Genomic DNA, 20,486 nt, shown 5'->3' on the forward strand with positions numbered 1-20,486 from the left:
TCATCCCACCTCACCAGCCACTAAACGCACACATTAAACCAGCCATCTCACCTACCTCACACACACACACACACACACACACACACACACACACACACACACACACACACACACACACACACACACACACACACACACACACACACACACACACGAGGCTTCACACACACACCTCCGACTGTGTGGCCAGGATGATATCCCTCTACTAAGCCCAGTTACCCTGGTAGAGCTGGAGAGCTGCAACGGAGGACATACAGTATACTACATCATTGGTTTCCTTCCCACTGGCCCTGAACTCTCTGTTGTTTGTGTCATATCCTGTATGTGCTACTCTGAGGTCATTACAGAGGGCATCTACAGTGTGTGGTGGTCTGTCTGCCTCTCCTTTGACTGAGGTCCCCAAATATAGGTCAGGGTTGTCATTAGACTGACTGACCTGTGTCAAAGCCTAACAATAACAATAGTGCTCCATTGTTTTGGGGGAAACTCACAGAAATAAGCACAATGGCTTAAGTGAAAGTGCTTGGTCAATGTACCATAAAATCACAGGACAGAATAGACTGTTCAGGTTTTTTTTCCCCCACCGTGATACCTTTTCTAGGGCGTACAGGAGAAGAGGTGTTAGAAAAAGCACTGGGCCTCGTTGTGTATGGTTAACCGCAGTCCTGAGAAGCGTGGGAAGCGGTCGTTAAATAGGGCAATGTTCATGCTCAGTGAATAATGTAAAGCTGACCAATAAATGCAACGGGACAACTGGAAATATATGGCTAAAGAGAAACTAAAACAATGTCGAGAGCCCGTGTGTGCAGTGCACTGTGATGTGCGATAGCTAACGTGTTTAGAGGATTGGTGTCTGTGGAATAACATTCATATGGCCATATATACTTAGCCCGATGATATGAGTACACACGAAGACCCCCACACACACACACACACACACACACACACACACACACAAAGTCAGGCTGAGAGGATTGCGGCTCTTAGGACCTTCTGGCGATCTCTAAGATATGAGCGTTTTTCTCGAGTGGAAAAATAGGTTGGACACTTAATTAGCAAACAAGGTCAGAGCCTGGACCAAGGTCCTGTTTGTTCCTTCTACTGCTCCACATTATAATAACAGATCTGGGAGACACACACACACACAGGCATGGACACACACACACACACACACACACACACACACACACACACACACACACACACACACACATGCAGGACCACAAGTGTGCCAAACACACACAGCCACACGAACTCAGGAAAAGAAAACTGAAGAGAAGGCAACCTACACTGACTACTATATACAGGTCTAGAAAAAAACTAAAGCAAAACGTTTTCCCTCATCTCTTAAAACAAAAGCAACATCTCTCCTCTGACCTATTCCTCTTCATTTTAACCATCTGATCAGAATAACTCTACTTGAGTATGCCAGCAGATGAGAAAGGCACTCGGAGCACCAGGCCATAGAAGAGACACAGGACTGTAGATCAAAATGACTGAAATCCTATCTGTACATTTCCTCAGTTCGACCCAGGCCTAACACTCATCTACCCCGCATCGAACGCTGCCTAAATTGCCTTTGTTTCTTGTGCTTTGTCAGGCTGGGAGACGCAGCAACTTGAATGTGTGTGTGTGTGTGTGTGTGTGCATTAAGTGTGTGAGCAGTAAAATGCTTGTCAGCTAAAGAGGAGAGCCACTCTATCCCTGCAGTGGAGTGGCCCTTTCCACTACTAGGCACTCCATGTCGAATGGGAGACTGATGTCAAATATACTGTACACACACAAGTACACATAACAGGCGTTGGACAATGGCAGGCAAACCCGAAGACGTAACTCTGCGACTGGCACTGCCTAGTCAAAACAGCTCAACAAGACACTTTCAGACAGTGAGGATGGAGAAGTCTCTGTGATATGGCTGTCTCGAAACCTCTAGCCATTAGAAAGCCTAGAATCTTGACAGATTCAGCATCAGGTATAAAACACATACTGTAAGCCATAATATAGACTGAATAAGATGAACACTCCTCTGTGAAGTGTGAGACGACAGTAAACCAGTCAATAAATCAATCAATAACTCACGTTTGCATTATAATTATGTACTGTAAATGTGACGCACAGCAGAGGCATGACTGAGTTTACAATATTGATTGATGATAGTCTTGCAGCCATACTATGTTCACTGTAATAATCCCTAAGAAGCTGTACGCCTGTCTGTCTGGTTTCATCCAGTTGTCTGGATCTGATGGTAACCTTGCTCTCTGTCTGCTTTGTGATATCCTGTTGTTGATTTCCTGTCCTGTGTACACAGGACCCCCCTTGGGTTGTGCCGTGGCGGAGATCTTTGTGGGCTATACTCGGCCTTGTCTCAGGATGGTAAGTTGGTGGTTGAAGATATCCCTCTAGTGGTGTGGGGGCTGTGCTTTGGCAAAGTGGGTGGGGTTATATCCTGCCTGTTTGGCCCTGTCCGGGGGTATCATCGGATGGGGCCACAGTGTCTCCTGACCCCTCCTGTCTCAGCCTCCAGTATTTATACTGCAGTAGTTTATGTGTCGGGGGGCTAGGGTCAGTCTGTTATATCTGGAGTACTTCTCCTGTCTTATCCGGTGTCCTGTGTGAATTTAAGTATGCTCTCTCTAATTCTCTCTAATTCTCTCTTTCTTTCTCTCTCACCGAAGGACCTGAGCCCTAGGACCATGCCTCAGGGCTACCTGGCATGATGACTCCTTGCTGTCCCCAGTCCACCTGGCCGTGCTGCTGCTCCAGTTTCAACTGTTCTGCCTGCGGCTATGGAACCCTGACCTGTTCACCGGACGTGCTACCTGTCCCAGACCTGCTGTTTTCAACTCTCTAGAGACAGCAGGAGCGGTAGAGATACTCTCAATGATCGGCTATGAAAAGCCAACTGACATTTATTCCTGAGGTTCTGACTTGTTGCACCCTCGACAACTACTGTGATTATTATTATTTGACCATGCTGGTCATTTATGAACATTTGAACATCTTGGCCATGTTCTGTTATAATCTCCACCCGGCACAGCCAGAAGAGGACTGGCCACCCCTCATAGCCTGGTTCCTCTCTAGGTTTCTTCCTAGGTTTTGGCCTTTCTAGGGAGTTTTTCCTAGCCACCGTGCTTCTACACCTGCATTGCTTGCTGTTTGCGGTTTTATGCTGGGTTTCTGTACAGCACTTTGAGATATCAGCTGATGTAAGAAGGGCTATATAAATACATTTGATTTGATTTGACAACACACATAGACAGACCGGGAGCAGACACACACACACATGCATGCACACACACACATGCACGCAAACGCACGTGTGCACACACACACACACACACTGGCTGGGCATCTCCAAAACAGTGATAGATATTCTAATGGACATCTTCAAAACAGTGATAGATATTCTAATGGGCATCTCCAAAACAGTGATAGATATTCTAATGGACATCTCCAAAACAGTGATAGATATTCTAATGGACATCTCCAAAACAGTGATAGATATTCTAATGGGCATCTCCAAAACAGTGATAGATATTCTAATGAGCATCTCCAAAACAGTGATATATATTCTAATGGACATCTTCAAAACAGTGATATATATTCTAATGAGCATCTCCAAAACAGTGATAGATATTCTAATGGGCATCTCCAAAACAGTGATAGATATTCTAATGGGCATCTCCAAAACAGTGATAGATATTCTAATGAGCATCTCCAAAACAGTGATAGATATTCTAATGGGCATCTCCAAAACAGTGATAGATATTCTAATGAGCATCTTCAAAACAGTGATAGATATTCTAATGAGCATCTCCCAAACAGTGATAGATATTCTAATGAGCATCTCCAAAACAGTGATAGATATTCTAATGAGCATCTCCCAAACAGTGATAGATATTCTAATGAGCATCTCCAAAACAGTGATAGATATTCTAATGGACATCTTCAAAACAGTGATAGATATTCTAATGGGCATCTCCAAAACAGTGACAGATATTCTAATGAGCATCTCCAAAACAGTGATAGATATTCTAATGGTCATCTCCAAAACAGTGATAGATATTCTAATGGACATCTCCAAAACAGTGATAGATATTCTAATGGGCATCTCCAAAACAGTGATAGATATTCTAATGGGCATCTCCAAAACAGTAATAGATATTCTAATGAGCATCTTCAAAACAGTGATAGATATTCTAATGGACATCTCCAAAACAGTGATAGATATTCTAATGGGCATCTCCAAAACAGTGATAGATATTCTAATGGACATCTCCAAAACAATGATAGATATTCTAATGGTCATCTCCAAAACAGTGATAGATATTCTAATGGACATCTCCAAAACAGTGATAGATATTCTAATGAGCATCTCCCAAACAGTGATAGATATTCTAATGAGCATCTCCAAAACAGTGATAGATATTCTAATGGACATCTCCAAAACAATGATAGATATTCTAATGGTCATCTCCAAAACAGTGATAGATATTCTAATGGTCATCTCCAAAACAGTGATAGATATTCTAATGGACATCTCCAAAACAGTGATAGATATTCTAATGAGCATCTCCAAAACAGTGATAGATATTCTAATGGGCATCTCCAAAACAGTGATAGATATTCTAATGGACATCTCCAAAACAATGATAGATATTCTAATGGTCATCTCCAAAACAGTGATAGATATTCTAATGGACATCTCCAAAACAGTGATAGATATTCTAATGGACATCTCCAAAACAATGATAGATATTCTAATGAGCATCTCCAAAACAATGATAGATATTCTAATGGGTATCTCCAAAACAGTGATATATATTCTAATGAGCATCTCCAAAACAGTGATAAATATTCTAATGAGCATCTCCAAAACAGTGATAGATATTCTAATGGGCATCTCCAAAACAGTGATGGATATTCTAATGGGCATCTCCAAAACAGTGATAGATATTCTAATGGAATCTCCAAAACAGTGACAGATATTCTAAAGCTCAATCTACATTTAAACCTCTTTAACTATAAATTAAACCAACTCCAACTTAATGAATCCTACAGTTAATGGTATTCCCAAATGGGGACAGATAAGGAGAAACCCTTAGAAACGGTCAAAAGCACCCCAATAAATAAACAATAACAAAGAGTGAAGTACTAACAAGCTCCTCTGTAGCCCTCCTAAGAGGTTCCAGTTGGTGGATTTTCAGTTGTTTGGCCAGGTTTTTTGGGGGGCCGGAAACATTTCTGTTTCTGTTTCTGAGGTTGTCGTCACAGTATTTTATTTTTGGGACACAATGGTGAAAGAGCAACTGTACTCCTCCTCAAGTCTTTGAGTGAACAAGACAAAGGCAGCCTTGTGATTGTATTGACTACTGTACGAGTTCGTAACACGTCCCTCTGAAGTGGCAACCGGTATAAGTGGACTCATCACCATAAGAATCTTCTTCTTGTCCTGTATCTTTGAGACTTGTATCTTTGAGACACAAATCCTCCTCAGTTCGTCATCAGGACTTGGGTCAGTTACATTTCAACACAGGCAATTCAGACAGGAAGTAAACTGACATTGTAAGTCAAAGGCTCCTTCACAGCTTCTAACCCCAAGCCATAAGACTGCTGAACAACTAATCAAATGGCCACCGGACTATTACATTTCCATGATGAGTGTCCACCATATTGTTTTCAACTGTCAAGTCTTTCCCAATCAGTGCAGATTAACAGAAGGAGACGAGGAGAGGGCATATCTTTAAGCAAAAGAGACAGAGCCCTGTTCTTGGGCTGATTCTTCCCACTGCTGAAACGTGGCCTCAATGCAACTCCCTCTTTAAAACCTGTGTGTGCCCAGACTGGCAATGACCAATGAGCTCTGACTAGGCCCAGGGCTCTGAGGCCTGAGTCACCATCCGCTGGCTGTTTCTGGCCCAGTCACAGTGTCGGCATCACGGCTCGCCATACTAAGCAGGTGTCTTGTTAGAGCAAATGCCTCCAAGAAAAACATTCATTTGCTTGTCTCCCTCTACAGCGCTGTGCTGACATACACAGCAATATTACGTCTTAAGGTAGATGTGAAGAGACAAGTACTGTGATAATTGTCACACCCCTGATCTATTGCACCTGTCTTTGTGATTGTCTCCACCCCCCACCAGGTGTCTCCCATCTCCCCTCATTATCCCTTCTGTATTTATACCTGTGTTCTCTGTTTGTCTGTTGCCAGTTTGTTTTGTTCGTCAAGCCTACCAGTGGGTTTCCCCTTGCGCCTCTTTTCTATAGTTCCTGGTTTCTAGTTTTTCACGGTTTTGACCATTCTGCCTGCCCTGAGCCTGCCTGCCGTCCTGTACCTTGTCCCACCACACTGGATTATTGACCTCTGCCTGTCCTGACCCCGAGACTGCCTGCCGTTCTGTACCTTTTGGACTCTGATCTGGATTACTGACCTCTGCCTGCCCTTGACCTGTCGTTTTGCCGGTCCCCTGTTCTAGTAATTAACTTTTGTTACTTTGACACCTTCTGCATCTGGGTCTTCCCTGAAACGTGATAATAATAGATTAAATAGCAACGCAGTGTGTATACGTGGTGATGCAATCTCAAATCAATCACCTACATCATATGGCAGATTTACAGGAAACGTGTAAATCTGAAAACGCTGATGTGAAATATATATCTTAAGCGCAGGTATTATAATACGTGAAAAATAGCTCCCTTTCACCATACTGAAGAAAAATCCCACATTACAGTTTTTCTAACATCCTGATTACAAATTTATGTAACAGTATATTCGTCCAACAGTTTAGTTCCTGCAAGTGGAGCAGCTAACAATATGGGGCTCATTTCTCAAATGAAACCTACGCAGCCTGAAATGCACCAAACATGCTGGCTGTACACTGACTGCATCCAAAAAGGCACCCTATTCACTGTATACTGTGGTGCACTACTTTTGACCAGGGCCCATAGGGCTTTGGTCAGAAGTAGTCCACTATATAGGGAATAAGGTGCCATTTGGGACATACACACTTGGTTCAATCACCATCATCTTGATTCCTGCAGCTAAGTAGAACATAGCTAAAGTAGGGTAAGGAATGTGTTACACAATATGCTGCTTCACTACAGATAGATGGGGTTTCGGTTGAGCGCCACAGAGAATGGTAGCTATTCAAGTTATTTTGCTGAAAGTCATGCTGTTTCGGCTTGTTAATCGTAGTTACAGAGATTAGTAGAAGGTAGAGAGACATCGTGCACTGTTCTGTGAAATAATCATTTAGTTCACATCTGTTTGGGGGGGGAAGCATTTGATCATTCATAATCTATTGATGCCAAACACATCAAGACTTATTAAAAGAGAATCCATGTGACGAGTTGTTTGCCAAAAGTCCAGGTCCCTGTGTTCTGCAGGGGGTGTAGTTGTCTAAGCCATTGCTGCTGAAACACGTGTACTGTACAGTTGCAGCGTGGGTTTGAATAAACCCCACTGATGTTTCAACACACTCACTCTCCCTTATTCCCTCGTTCTATCCTATCCAATAATATGAAAAAGTGCAGGTCCCCATATTGCCATTAGGATTATCCCAATGCTGTCCCGGTGCTTTGTGGTATTAGAGAGACGCACCATTGGGAAATGAATAGATCATGTCAGAGGAGACCAACAGTCTGGTCTAGTCTCCAGCACACACACACGCGCATAAGCATAAACTCAACCACAGAAATGGACACACACACACACACAAACGTCTCCACCAAAAAAAACGGAATCACAGACCAACATCAATCCATCCAGTGTCTGACCAACTGACTGAAACATCACATCATACCCCTCTCTGAAAAAAATAATGTGTTAATAATATAAATATATCCCACCAACAGACGCTTGTATCCAAAGCAACCTACAGTACAGAGTCAGTGCATACTGTAGGCTACATACTGATACATATTGATGAAAAATATGTTGTTTTGATTACAATTTGTGACGGGAAGGCAGAGTGTTGGACGCCTCCCAAAGCAGTCTAAAATGTGCTGGATGGTGATGCATAGCTGCAACTGTATCACAGACGGGCTTGGTTATTAATGACTATGAGAGCTGTGTAATGGCAGTGAATGGAGGAGAGGTCGCAGTGAGGTGAGGCAGACGAGGGGGAGACGAGGGGGAGACGGGTGAATCCTAACCCTCCACCCTGCTGGTTGTTATCTCCCACACACAGCTCCACTCATGCTGCATACAGTCACACAGCAGGACCATACTGTGAGTAGGACGGACAGAGCGAAGGGCACCGCGTCACACACATACTGTACATACACACACCACACACGCACACAAACACAAGCACAAACACACGCTTGAACTCAATCGAAAACACAATCATCTCAATGTCACCACGATAGTTCACGTAACTGAACTATGTCTGACTCATCGGTATGGAATCGTTGCATCTTAGAAAAGAAAGAAAGGAAACCGCGGGAAAAAAACGGGCTCTCGCCAAAGCAGATGTGAAATGATGTCGCATGGCTGTAATACTAGCTGCTTCCTCTCCAGGCAACGCTCGTTGCTAAGAACATTTTCAATTAATACGAGCTGTGGTATGAATAGCGGCATGAATTAGCAGAATTTAACAGAAGTTATTTTTGGTCGGTAAAACTAAAGCAAGGGCATTTGTTCAAAGCACTGCACCGTATTGACGTCAGTCGAACGGTCTTTGAACGGTGAGGGTGGCACAGGTGAACTGTATGGTGATATGGGCAAATCTTTATTTCTCGCTCTCTTCCCCCTTTTTTTTCTCTCTCAGATGCGGCAGGAACATTCAGGTACTGTAGTCTTATCAATAGCGATTCGTGAGGGTGTGCTATAGCATTACACAATGATGGGGTAAGATTACATCAGACAGCCGACCAGTCCTGGCCCAGATGTGAAAGCATCACTCTAGCTCAGGGATGGGCAACTTTGACCTCAACTAATCAGGAAGGGCTGCAGTGGCTCACGGTCTGGGATAGAGAATGACCAATAATCGTTTGAGCCGATATATCGGGCCGATATTGGTATTTTCTAGTCTATCGGCCCTTCTCTATCAGCTTTGCCGATAGTCCCGCTACATAGAAAAACTGCTGCGATGTCAGCCGCCACTCACCGCCTGAGCCACGAGCACTGCACAATGCCGAGGAATGCATAGCTGGGAAAATCAGCTGCAGCAAGCTAACTCATTCTCCAACAGAAAGGTACAGTATTGAGAAATGGATGAATTGACACACTGACCAAAATCGAACTCCTGTTGCAAATATTCGTTTAGTTTAATTCACTAATAATAAGGCTTGCGTTGACGTGCCCGGCCCTGGACGTACGCAAGCTAGCTATCAAAGCAGATTGCTACGTGACCTGTTAGCAAAGATTACAATAACTAACCCTTTCATCTGCGGTGTTAGCTAGCTAGCTATATTAGTTCCTATGCTAGATAGCTGTCTAGATGAACATGGTGCTAAGATATCAGATAGGAGAAAATAGCCAACATAGCTAGCTAACGTTACCTGGTTATCATTTTCAACATGCACCATTTTCGGTAACGAGCCATCTGACTTGCAGTGTTACCACAGAGTTTCTAAACAGCTATTTTACTGTCGTGCTTCTCTGATCAGCTGCAATCGTGTTTGTAAATTGACAGTTGATAGTTGGATTAGATGATTGCCATAATAGGGAAAGAAGGAAGGGTTTTAAAATGCCTAAATAATAAGGCTCGTGCCTGCATGTTTATGAACCAAGAAAGCTTGTAGATCAGCGTGCGCGTATGTGTTCTCAGTTCTCAAACTGTGGGCAGTTCTCAAATTCTGTCATTCAGACAGAATGTGCATCGTCGTAATAAAAAAATATATATAACCTTACCCTCACCCTCCTTGTTAGATATTATGCACATTTATGGCTTGGTAGAAAATGTCATTGCCATTGAGCTAGCTAATATAGTAGTAAACAGCAGCCAGCAAATTATTTGAGCAATGGAGAGAGATGTGAAAGGGAGCAGAGTTACATCTTCGCTCTATCCAATCGTAGCAGTAGGATCAAGTTACACCCTGCCCATTTCTTGACAGATAGCTGAACTAGCCAACTGGGTTGTTTTGAATTTTGTCCTGGCAGCTGAGTTGTTAACTTTTTCCAGATCACGGAAAATGTTTAGTTTCATAAGCATCCTTGAGAACAAATCATGACGTTATGTTACGTAAAACTTCTTTAGACTAGTTGAGTATCTGGAGCATCAGCATTTGTGGGTTCGATTACATGCTCAAAATGGCTAGAAACAAAGACTTTCTTCTGAAACTTGTCAGTCTATTCCATGCGAGAAATTGCCAAGAAACTGAAGATCTTGTACAACGCTGTGTACTATTCCCTTCACAGAACAGCGCAAACTGCCTCTAACCAGAATAGAAAGAGGAGTGGGAGGCCCCGGTGCACAACTGAGCAAGAGGACAAGTACATTAGAGTGTCTAGATTGAGAAACAGACGCCTCACAAGTCCTCAACTGGCAGCTTCATTAAATAGTACCCACAAAACACCAGTCTCAACGTCAACAGTGAAGAGGCAACTCCGGGATGCTGGCTTTCTAGGCAGAGTTGCAAAGAAAAATCCATATCTCAGACTGGCCAATAAAAATAAAATATTAAGATGGGCAAAAGAACACAGACACTGGACAGAGTGTTATGGACAGACACATCTAAGTTTGAGGTGTTTGGATCACAAAGAAGAACATTTGTGAGATGCAGAAAAAAATGAAAAGATGCTGGAGGAGTGCTTGACACCATCTGTCAAGCATGGTGGAGGCAATGTGATGGTTTGGGGGTGGTAAAGTGGGAGATTTGTACACGGTAAAAGACGAAGGCTATTACTCCATTTTGCAACGCCATGCCATACCCTCTAGAGTCTAGAGGGTGCTTAATTGGAGACAATTTCCTCCTACAACAGGACAATGACCCAAAGCACAGCTCCAAACTATGCAATAATTATTTAGGGAAGAAGCAGTCAGCTGGTATTCTGTCTATAATAGAGTGGCCTGCACAGTTACCGGATCTCAACCCTATTGAACTGTTCTGGGAGCAGCTTGACCATATGGTACGTAAGAAGTGCCCATCAAGCCAATCCAACTTGTGGGAGGGGCATCAGGAAGCATGGGGTGAAATATCTTCAGATTGCCAACAAGAATGCCAAAGGTCTGCAAGGCTGTAATTGCTGCAAATGGAAGATTCAATGACGAAAGCAAAGTTTGAAGGACACAATTATTATGTCAATTGAAAAGTCATTATTTTTAACTTTGTCTACATCTTCACTATATTTCCTATTCATTTTGCAACTCATTTCATGTATGTTTTCAAGGAAAACAAGGAAATGTCTAGGTGACCCCAAACTTTTGAATGGTAGTGTATAAGGTTTGTCAAACTTGTGAGGATCTCCATGCTCATTAGATGGTCATTTAACATATGTGTTGCTACTTCACTCAATTCCGTTTTAAAATGTCTCCCTTCCTAACTGCTTTACATTCACTGAAACCAACCAGAAAGGTTTCCTTGGCCAAATATTCCCAGATTTTCATAAAACAGCCATACAGTGTCTTGCAAAAGTATTCAGCCCCTTCAGCGTTTTTCCTATTTTGTTGCATTACAACCGTTAATTTAAATAGATTTTTATGTGCATTTCATGTAATGGACAAACACAAAAATAGTCCAAATAGGTGAAGCGAAATTCAACAAATTAAAAAAATAATAATTGAAAAGTGGTGTAACCAATTACCTTCAGAAACCACATAATTAGTTAGATTGCAAACAGGTGGACTTTATTTAATTGTCACATGATCTCAGTATATATACACCTGTTCTGAAAGGCCCCACAGTCTGCAATACCACTAAGCAAGGGGCACCACCATGAAGACCAAGGAGCTCTCCAAACAGGTCAGGGACAAAGTTGTGGAGAAGTACAGATCAGGGTTGTGCTCTAAAAAAATATCTGAAACTTTGAACATCCCACGGAGCGCCATTAAATCCATTGTAAAAAAAACTGAAAGAATATAGCACCACAACAAACCTGCCAAGAGAGAGCCGCCCACCAAAACTCACGGACCAGGCAAGGAGAGCATTAACCAGAGAGGCAACAAAGAGACCAAAGATAACCCTGAAGGAGCTGCAAAGCTCCACAGCGGAGATTGGAGTATCAGTCCAAAGTACCACTTTAAGCCATACACTCCGCAGAACTGGGCTTAACGGAAGAGTGCCCAGAAAAAAGCTATTGCTTAAAGAAAAAAATAAGCAAACATGTTTGGTGTTCGCCAAAAGGCATGTGGGAGACTCCCCAAACATATGGAAGAAGGTACTCTGGTCAGACTAAAAATTTAGCTTTTTGGCCATCAAGGAAAACGCTATGTCTGGCGCAAACCCAACACCTCTCATCACCTCGAGAACACCATCCCCACAGTGAAGCATGGTGGTGGCAGCATCATGCTGTGGGGATGTTTTTCATCGGACAGAGATTTTATTTTGGTTTTAGCGTTAATTTTCTGCAATTCTACACACTTTTCCATAGGCAGAGAGAAGATTTAGCAATTTTATAACAAATTTCATGCAATTCTTCAATGTACAATTTTTCCATAGGGTAGAGAGAAATGTTTGCAGTTTTTAATATGATATCTGAGTGAGTGACTCCGTTTTAAATGACCCAAAATCATTGACCCACCCCTCCCCTGGTTAAGATAGCTGGCTAGACTTATTTACCAATCTAAAACATTTTTGCTGACATCAGCTAATTGAGTGACTACTAGCAGTGACTGACACAACAAGAGAAACTGCTGATACACAACCAAATTTCGAAATTGCACCTTGTGTATTCTACTATTCTGACTCTCAACAGTAAGTTGAGAGTTCCTGCTTGTTCTTGGGGCATTTTGCTTTCCGTTTTGCCTTCAGCAAGTGAAATGCACTCTCAATTAAATTCAGGTCAGGTGATTGACTTGGCCATTGTAGAACATTCCACTTCTTTGCCTTAAAAAGTATTGGGTTGCTTTCGCAGTATGCTTGAGGTCATTGTCCATCTGCACTGTCAAGTGCAGTTTAATGAGTTTTGAAGCTTTTGGCTGAATCTGAGCAGATAATATAGCCCTAAACACGTCAAAATTCATCCTGCTGCTTTTGTCAGCAGTCACATCATCAATAAAAACAAGGGAACCAGTTCCATTGGCAGCAATACATGCCCACGACAAAACACTACTTCCACTATGCTTCACAGATGAGGTGGAATGCTTTGATCATGAGCAGTTCCTTCCCTTCTCCATACTCTTCTCTTCCCATCATTCTGTTACAAGTTGATCTTTGCCTCATCTGTCCATAGGATGTTGTACTGGAACTGTACAGGCTTTTTTAGATGTTGTTTGGAAAACTCGAATCTGTTCCTCGTGTTTTTGAGGCTTACCAATGGTTTACATCTTGTGGCATACCCTCTGTATTTACTCTGGTGAAGTCTTCTCTTGACTGTTGACTTTGACACAGATACGCCTACCTCCTAGAGGATGTTCTTGATCTGGCCAACTGTTGTGAAGGGGTTTTTCTTCACCAGGGAAAGAATTCTTCTGTCATCCACCACAGTTGTTTTCCGTGGTCTTCTTGTCCTTTTGGTGTTCCTGGTCTCACCAGTGTGTTCTTTCTTGTTAAGAATGTACCAAATAGTTGATTTGGCCACACCTAATGTTTTTGCTGTCTCTCTGATGGGTTTGTTCTGATTTTTCAGCCTAATGATGGCTTGATTCACTGGCAGTGACAGCACTTTGGACTTCATATTGAGGGTTAACAGTAACAGATTCCAAATGCAAATGCAACACTTGAAATCAACTCTAGACCTTTTATCTGCTTACTTGTAAATTAACTAATGAGGGAATAACACACACCTGGCCATGGAACAGCTGAGCAGCCAATTGTCCAATTACTTTTGGTCCCTTAAAAAGGGGGGGACCACAAATAAAAAGTGCTGTAATTCCTACACCGTTCACCCGATGGATGCACTTTCAGCTCATATTCATTATTTCATTTCAACTCCAATGTGCTGTGGAAGACAGATAAAATAATAACTTGGTCATGTCCCAATATTTACGGACCTGACTGTATATTTTTGCCCATTCCTGCTCTAGCTAATTAGTTGTTGTTTTGTTCTGACCTGGCCTGATTGCAGCCAGGGGCCACATCCATACAAATGTCTGTGCTATTTAGTCGAGAGGGCTAACACAAGGTCTCTTATTTAGCCTTTTATCTCTTCTCATTCCGTATGCAGCAAGAGGGTGGCGGTGGCGTCTCAGACCCTTTTGGGTGGATCCAACGGAAAACTCTAAGGGTACGTAGTGTCAAACTGGAACCTGACCTGTTTTCGGCGGCTCGCCTACATGGAATGCTAATGCAGCCCACATCGATGGTCTCTTCAAAGACTCGGTTCTGCCAAGGGGCCCCCGGGGGGCCTGGGACACCAAGTAGCAGCAAGCAGTGAGACAATCGCTACACAAACACAGAAGCACAGACCCGTAGGTCGACAACCGCACTACACAAACGCACCATGGTGTACAGCATAGGCCCATAGCACAGTGCTGGCTCATAGCTAGGGACAGCAAGTAGCAGCCAGCAGAGAGACATGCATTTCACAAACGCACCAGCGCACAGCACAGCGCACAGCACAGCGCACAGCACAGCACAGGCCTTCAGCACAGGCCTTCAGCACAGGCCTTCAGCACAGGCCTTCAGCACAGGCCTTCAGCACTGGGACACCAGCCACAGGGCAAGAGCTGGATGGGTGGTTTAATTTATGGTTACACTGTTGGAAGGGAAAGAGTCAGAGCTCAAGTTGTTGTTGTCTTCTCCGCCTTAGTCATTACCTCTCGCCTCTGGCCCTCGTCTTCTTCCGCTCACTCATTCCCTCACTTGCTCTCTCTCTCTCGCTCTCTTTTTCTCTCTCTCTCTCCCGTTCAGTCTCTCTGTTTATTCTCAGCCAAGTTCTGGTGCACCGTCACCATCAGAACTCATTTAAAGGAACAACAGTGAATTCTAAATGAGTGTTAAATCAATAACGACCCCGGTGTTGGCCGTGACTTGCGTCATTAAAAATGGCAGTAATAAATAATAGCCTGTAGTACACGACGTGACCCCGGCCTCCATCGGATCGATTCCACCGAGCAACAACAGCAACTTCGCGTCGAAGAGCAACGTGACTGAACGCTGAACGTTTTTCAGAGTAACACGGTGTATAAACACCGCTCCAAATGATCCAAACCTTTCCAAACAATGGACATGATGAAAAGATGTGACTGGATATTTATGTAGGTAATTGTGTTAAGATGGGGAATCTAATAACATACAGCCGGCTTGAGATGGAGGGGGCACATTGCCATGGTAGAACAACAAACAAGGTATAATAATGAGGATGTGCTTGTCTGTTGCAATGGGATCAATACAAAAGTCCCAAAAGTGCAAACCCTGCCCACCTGGCACTCCAGGCCTGCTGTAAATGAGTGCGCTGAGAGTCGGGAAGCAAGTTCAGGCAGTGTTTTAATAAATAAAATAAACACGAAACACAACCAACGCACCGACATGAAAACAGAGTCAACAACACCCGAGGACAGAACCAAGTGGAGTGACAGATATAGGGAAGATAATCAAGGAGGTGACGGAGTCCAGGTGAGTGTCAGGTGCGCTTGACGATGGTGACAGGTGTGCGGGATAATCAGCAGCCTGATGACCTAGAGGCCAGAGAGGGAGTACACGTGACGCCATCCTAAAGAAAACGTTGACAGTATCTGAAAGATTTTGAATAGCATTTGAACCTAGGTCTGTTTGCTAGCTGTGGCCCATCTCCCTGCATGAGAGTGAGCTGTGTTAGTGCTACGCTTCCCATCCTTGCCAGGGATAATGGGATTTCTGGGTTTTAAATGCACTTCACTCCATCCGGAGCCAGTAGGAAGGTAAACTATTGATCCACAAACGATTTACCTGTCCGATCTAAGAGAAGGAAAACAGGACACTCTAAATGTATAATGAAGCTTCCTCTAAGAGCACTACTCTGTCCATCCGTAGTCTGTATTCCCTCCACGCTCCATTCTGGAGGTCTTTATCTCTCACTCTCTCACTCACTCTCTCTCCCCCTCACACACACACACACCTTTTCCTCCCTGGCTGCTAGCTGGCCCTAGTATTAGCCTTCCATCTGCAGCCTCTAACTCACAGACCCTCCCCTACTAAAAGCAAGAGGTCAGTAGGCCACACAAGCTCACAGAACGGGACCATTGAGTGCTGAAGTGCGTAGCACGTAAAAAGTTGTCTGTCCTCGGTTGTAACACTCACTCCCGAGTTCCAAACTGCCTCTGGAAGCAACATCAGCACAATAACTGTTTCTTCGGGAGCTTCATAAAATGGGTTTCCATGGCCGAGCAGCCGCACACAAGCCTAAGATCACCATGCGCAATGCCAAACGTCGGCTGGAGTGCTGTAAAGTTTACCGCCATTGGACGGTGAGCTGTACACGCTTCACCATCCTGCAGTCTGAGAGACAAATCTGGGTTTGACGGATGCCAGGAGAATTCCACTTGCCCCAATGCATAGTGCCAACTGTAAAGTTTGATGAGGAGGAATAATGGTCTGGGGCTGTTTTTCATGGTTCGGGCTAGGCCCCTTCGTTCTACTGTAGGGTAATCTTAATGCTACAGCATACAATGATATTCTAGATGATTCTGTGCTTACAACTTTGTGGCAACAGTTTGGGGAAGGCCCTTTCCTGTTTCAGCACAACAATGCCAATGTGCACAAAGCGAGGTCCATACAGAAATGGTTTGTCAAGATGGGTGTGGAATAACTTCACTGGCCTGCACAGAGCCCTGCCCTCAACCCGATCAAACACCATTGGGATCAATTGGAACGCCGACAGCAAGCCAGGCCAAATTGCCAAACATCATGGCAAAATTAATTTGACACCCCTGCTCTAGTTAATATGCAGTATGGCCGGCCTGTCGTCTGTCACTCAAGACGCATGATGAAAAAACCTATATCATTACCATAAAGCCTTTTGTCCTTGGCTGGTGTTACGAAAACTGGTTGGCCAGACTACGAATATGCCTACTCTTCAACAAACACAGATTCAAGATTCAAACAAACGCAAGTTGTCCCGCAAGGCCACGACGGTACAGTCCAGCCTCACGGCTTTGCAATCTGCCACTGCCTCACCGCTCACTCACACCTGTAGGCATTCATCACTTATCCTTACAGGCACAGCTCGTTCCTAACACTTGTCTTGGACAATCTACACAACTGAAATTACTAAAAACACATAGGTAGGCTAGATGATAAAAATGATGGAGAAAGTGTAGGATGTGTAGAGCAAAAACTGTAACATTTTATGTTTCACAGAATCGTGGCTGAATGATGACATGGATATTCAGCTAGCAGGATATACGCTGCACCGGCTAGATAGAACAGCACACTCCGGTAAGATGGGGGGGGGGGGGGGGGGGGGGGGGGCGGTCTGTGCATATTTGTAAACAACAGCTGGTGCACGAAATCTAAGGAAGTCTCTAGATTTTTCTCACCTGAAGTAAAGTATCTTATAATACACTGGAGACCACACTTTTTGCCAAGAGAGTTTTCATCTATACTTTTCGTGGCTGTTTATTTACCACCACAGATGGATGCTGGCACTAAGACCGCAGGCAGTCAGCTGTACGAACCATCAAACAGGTAAAGCGCTAATACAGGGCAAAGATTGAATCGTACTACACCGGCTCCGACGCTCGTCTTATGTGGCAGGGCTTGCAAACTATTACAGACTACAAAGGGAAGCACAGCAGCGAGCGGCCCAGTGACACGAGCCTATCAGACGAGCTAAATCACTTCTATGCTTGCTTCGGGGCAAGCAACACTGAGGCATGCATGAGAGCATCAGCTGTTCCGGACGACTTTGAACATGTTCCTGATTGAGTCTGTAATACCAACATTTTTCAAGCAAACCACCATAGTCCCTGTGCCCAAGAACACTAAGTCAACCTGCCTAAATGACTACAGACCCGTAGCACTCACGTCCGTAGCCATGAAGTGCTTTGAAAGGCTGCAAATGGCTCATATCAACACCATTATCCCAGAAACCCTAGACCCACTCCAATTTGCATACCGCCCCAACAGATCCACAGATGATGCAATCTCTATTGCACTCCACACTGCCCTTTTCCACCTAGACAAAAGGAACACCTACGTGAGAATGCTATTAATTGACTACAGCTCAGCATTCAACACCATAGTACCCTCAAAGCTCATCACTAAGCTAAGGATCCTGGGACTAAGCATCTCCCTCTGCAACTGGATCCTGGACTTCCTGACGGGCCGCCCCCAGGTGGTGAGGGTAGGTAGCAACACATCTGCCACGCTGATCCTCAACACTGGAGCCCCTCAGGGGTGCGTGCTTAGTCCCCTCCTGTACTCCCTGTTCACCCATGACTGCGTGGCCAGGCACGACTCCAACACCATCATTAAGTTTGCAGACGACACAACGACGAGCCAGCCTATAGGGAGGAGGTCAGAGACCTGGCCGGGTGGTGCCAGAATAACAACCTATCCCTCAACGTAACCAAGACTAAGGAGATGATTGTGGACTACAGGAAAAGGAGGACCGAGCATGTCCCCATTCTCATCGAAGGCGCCGTAGTGGAGCAGGTTGAGAGCTTCAAGTTCCTTGGTGTCCACATCACCAACAAACTAGAATGGTCCAAACACACCAAGACAGTCGTGAAGAGGGCACGACAAAGCCTACTCTACATCAGGTGGTGTCAGAGGAAGGCCCTATAAATTGGCAAAGACCCCAGCGGTACTGGCAAGCGGTACCGGAGCGCCAAGTCTAGGACCAAAAGGCTTCTCAACAGCTTTTACCCCTAAGCCATAAGACCTCTGAACAGGTAATCAAATGGCTACTCGTACTATTTGTATTGTGACCCCCCCCCCAACCCCTCTTTTACGCTGCTGCTACTCTCTGTTTATCATGATGCATAGTCACTTTAACTATACATGCATGTACATACTACCTCAATTTGCCCGACTAACCGGTGCCTCTGCACATTGGCTACCCGGACTATCTGCATTGTGTAGCGCCACCCACCACCCGCCAACCCCTCTTTTACGCTACTGCTACTCTCTGTTTATCATATATGCATAGTCACTTTAACCATACCTACATGTACATACTACCTCAATTACCCTGACTAACTGGTGCCTGTATATAGCCTCGCTACTGTTATTTTTCACTGTCTTTTTACTGTTGTTTTTTATTTCTTTACTTATCTATTGTTCACCTAATACCTTTTTTTAAATTGTGCTGTTGGTTAGGGCCTGTAAGTAAGCATTTCAAGGTCTACACCTGTTGTATTCGGTGCACGTGACAAAAAAACACTTTGATTTGATTTAATTGAGACGCAGCCCATGCAAAAAAACAGATATCTCTAGATTAAACTGACGGATTTTGATGGTGATTTTTAAAATCGTAGTATTTTAATGGACATATCTCTGTTCCATCTCCGAACAAGAGAATAGAAAGCACCGTTGAATATGCATGTGTACATGATAATAAGGACAGATTAGTAAAGAGGGATTAGGGTTTATCTAAATAGGATAGAACATTACAGGAACACATCAGGGCCTGTAGTCGCAAAGCCTTTCAGAGTAGGATCACACACCAGGAGCCATTCTAAGCTCGAAAACAATGTCAAATATTGGCTGGATCAATTATCATATCTCAACAGCAGAGATGAGGTATCCCACTGGGCAAAAACGGATGTCTGTCTGTGACCAGTGAGATGTGACTAGTGTTTGAATAGAGAAGGCAATACCAAAGAGAAGGATTTATCCATCCATCCATCCAAACCCACAAACCACTAAATCAGCTGAAGAATCTATGCTGGAGTGTGAGAAAAGTAATCGTTCATATTTCTGCCTAGATTGGTTAGCCGCATAATATTTAGACCAGGATTCCACATTCAACAGATAATCTGCTTGTGTTTCTAACATTTTTGCGACTGCCAATATATGAGGACATAAACAATTTGAGGTCCACTACCCATCAGGATTTATGTAACTCTTTGTGCATTTCGCGCATTTTGATATAAATAACCTAAATGTGCATTTTCCAAATATATTCTGTTTTGACAATGTATTGAACTAAATCTAGGCCTATGTTATCCAGCTAAACAGATGGTTCCAGCTTCCCCAGTGAGAATACAGCCCACACAGCGAGTGTAATGCAACGTGATCTTTCTGCTCCGTCAAATGCTAAGCTAATACACGTGGGTAAACTGGCACTTTAACACTTTAATCGCGATGTTAATTAACATGTCCATATCATCCACATTAGGAGACTTAAACTTGACCAACTAATTAGACAACAACAAAAAAGCTTGGCCCTGTTGACTTTATCAGAGTAGTCACTTTTCCTTCTTATCATTGTTATGGAGCATAACCTCTTTACCATCGGG

Source organism: Salvelinus namaycush, chromosome 9 (genome assembly GCF_016432855.1).
Source record: "Salvelinus namaycush isolate Seneca chromosome 9, SaNama_1.0, whole genome shotgun sequence".
NCBI lineage: Eukaryota > Metazoa > Chordata > Actinopteri > Salmoniformes > Salmonidae > Salvelinus > Salvelinus namaycush.